The sequence below is a fragment of the Dipodomys merriami genome, unplaced genomic scaffold (genome assembly GCF_024711535.1).
Source record: "Dipodomys merriami isolate MVZ:Mamm:240054 unplaced genomic scaffold, mDipMer1.0.p SCAF_1785, whole genome shotgun sequence".
NCBI classification, from domain to species: Eukaryota; Metazoa; Chordata; class Mammalia; order Rodentia; family Heteromyidae; genus Dipodomys; species Dipodomys merriami.
This window is the reverse complement of record NW_027203143.1, coordinates 1-3,273: the sequence shown is the minus strand read 5'-3', so window position 1 is coordinate 3,273 and position 3,273 is coordinate 1. Positions and strand designations below refer to the sequence as shown.

General features: G+C 41.5%; 1 non-coding gene across 1 annotated transcript; it reads left to right on the top strand.

Moving 5' to 3' along the window:
- Nucleotides 1-507: 507 nt before the first annotated feature.
- Nucleotides 508-611, top strand: LOC138829897 (U6 spliceosomal RNA). Its single transcript, XR_011372773.1, has one exon. It is a non-coding gene; the product is annotated as a U6 spliceosomal RNA (small nuclear RNA).
- Nucleotides 612-3,273: the final 2,662 nt, after the last annotated feature.

The window sequence follows — 3,273 nt, the reverse complement described above, 5'->3', positions numbered from 1 at the left end:
TGTGTGTGTGTGTGTGTGTGTGTGTATCCACGTGAACTGTTCTTGATGATTTACTTAGTACTGAGGGTGAATTTTCCTTAAGAATCTGTATTCTTAATTCATTCCACTGAAAAAGAAATATTTCTCTGTGTACTAATGGCTCATAACTATAAGTCTAGCTCTTCAGAATGCTGAGATTTTGGGATAACATTATTAATATTATCCCAGGTGTTATCCCAATGTTATCCCAATGTTATGCCAGGTGAGCCAGGAAAAGTCCATGAGACTCTTATCTCCATTTCCTCACCAGAAAAGTCAGAAATGGGGCTGTGGTTTAAGTAATAGAGTAATATTCTTGAGGAAAAAAATAGGAATAGCACCTAGGCTCTTATCAATGCTCAGGACCCATACATAATATCCAGATAGCACTTGTGCTATTACAATGAGCTCTTGTGCTATTGCAAGTCACAATTAAGTCTGATGGATTCTCTCTACAGGCCAGTTGCAGTAAAAAAAAATTTTTTTGTAGTGCTCGCTTTGGCAGCACATATACTAAAATTGGAACAGTACAGAGATTAGCATGGTCCCTGCACAAGGATGACATGCAAATATGTGAAGCGTTCCATATTTTTTTTTTAAATCTTGTATTACTTCATGAGGTATGTTCTTTCTGGACCATCTTTATGCCTAATTTTTCTCTCTGGAATGATATTGAAATAGAGAAAATATTCAGTGAGGAATTTGGTTTCTGGATCCCTCCCTCATTCATTATTGACATGTTCTCTCTTTTTATTTTTTGGCAGTCCTGGAGCATGAACTCAGGGCCTGCACAGTGTCACTGAGCTTCTTTTTTGCACAAGTCTTGCACCCTTTGACCTGAGCCACAGGGCAACTTCTGGCTTTTTCTGTTTATGTGGTACTGAGTAATTGAACCCAGGGCTACATGCATGCTAGGCAAGCACTGTACCACTAAACTACATTCCAAGCCCCATGTTCTCCTTTTTAACATATGTCTAACATATTTAGCTCTGTCCCATCTCTGAAGCCACGGCTACTGCTCTTGAATGTATCCTCAATTTAACTCCTAATTGTGTTTCATTTCCTATAACTGCCGAAATATTTTCCACTCCACCCAAGGAACTATCTTTCATTTTCTTAAATTTCACACTTCATTGGTTAATGTCAAACAATAACTCAACATTACCAGTGTCTGAAATTGAGGACACTTAGAATAATAAATAGCTTTTTCCAATGTTTTTCTTTTTTTTTTCAACTCTGGGGATTCAACTCTGGTCTCTGTGCAATCCTTTGCCGCGGATGGGGTTCTGTCGGGACGACAGAGGACACCTAGGGGAGGAACTGGAATAGGTGGGGAAATGGCAAACAGACAACTCACACACAAGAGGAGTGGATGCTGACTGCGATTTAATGCAGAGAATAACAGACTTTTATAGCAAAAATCTCCATAAGAAAGGGCAAAAGGTTACATAATCTTGCTGCAGGGCTTCATTCTTGGGCGGTCACCAGCTGGTCGCCTGAAAGGGCAAAAGGTTACACAACCTTGCTTCAGGGCTTCATTCTTGGGTGGTCACCAGCTGGTTGCCTGATAGGCACTTGTTTCCGGCTTATCTCTAAGAAATATAATGGGTTTTGATGTTTGTCACCAACTAACCATTACCTTATTTCTATAGAGGCCTTAACTGTCCCATAAGATCTTTTCTGTTCTTTCTTTAATAGTAAACACCAAGGAGACTTAGATTTAGCAAGTATCTTAGTAAATGAAAGAGAGTAATAAGAAGTTCTTTCTCCTAAGTAGTTATCTCAGCAATTGCCATACATTCTTTCTGTTCTAGCCGCACCTACAGCTTCTTGTAAATCTCTTACAAACAATTCCTTCTGCTGAGATGACATCGTGAAACCCCCAATACTTTTATATTTAATTATGACTTGTCTACTAAACTCCATAAGAGGGGTTTCAGGGTAGCACTTAACTCTGGTGAGTTAGTCATATTTTTAAGACACTCATGAGATATTTGAGTCGTCAGCACTCTTAAGAAAGAGCTTTGAATAGGGGAACGTTGACAATGAGTAAGTACAATGAACAGCAGAAACAGTAAAAGATTAATAGGCACTCCTATACAGTGAGGAAAAGAAAGGCAGAAACACATCTTTCCCAGGGGCTTGCCAGCCTTTTTCCAGGAGTAGGCCTCTTAGAAGCCCTATTCTCTGAGGTAGACTTCGGTGAAGTCCCAAAACTCAGAGATAGGTCTCTGAAGCCCCTGTCTTAGGTCTGATAGATGGTTTCCCATGCTAAGCAGACTCCACTGGAGTCGGCGTGGCAATCCTTCAGCTCTTCAGCTAAAAGTGAGTGCTCTACCAGTTGAGCTACAGTACTACTTCCATCTTTCTGAGTGGTTAATTGGAGATAAACCTTTCATTCCCAGGCTGCCTTTGAACTGGGAGCCTCAGATCTCATCCTCCAGATAGCTAGGATTACAGGAATGAGCCACCAGTGCGCAGATAATAAATAGCTTTTTTTGGGGTGGGAGGGGGTCCGGTCATGGACCTAAATTCTGGGCCTGGGCGCTGTCCCTCATCTCTTCAGCTCAAGGCTAGCACTGTACCACTTGAGCCACAATGCCACTTCCGGCTTTTTTTCTGCTTATGTGGTGCTGAGGAATCGAACCCAGGGCCTCATGCATGCAAGGCCAGCGCTCTACCACTGAGCCACCTTCCCAGCCCCAATAAATAGCTTTTTATGTGTATCAGGTGATACACAACAACTCAGACCCTTAGGAAGTCTTTTATCTTCCAGTCTGGCAGGATGTAATCCCACTATATGCTCCGGTAAATAACAAAATTAAACAGAATCTACAAATGTAATTAGTTCCCACAAGAGTTGGTATGAGTTACTTCCAAGGTGTGAGTGCAAATTAAGGCCTTTCTAGAAGTCAGTGATGCAAACAGAATGAAGCAAACATTAAGGAGAATATGTTTATCAAGAAAGTATGGAGGTGCCTAGGAGCTGACAACAGTGGCTGTATGATAGGAGACCAGAAAGCAGAAACCACAGTCTCACCGCCACAGAACCTAAACCCTACTAGGCATCCCGTAAGCTTGTAAGAGATCCCCACATTCTGTGAGAGACTATAGGGTAGTGGCCCCTGCTAGAAACTGAGCAGCTACTATAGACAAACCACACCCACGTTACCAGCCCAATCTTATATCCTACAATAGTTTGTATTCAGTGGCCAAACAAATAAATTTGTGAAATTTGCCACATAACATGACAAA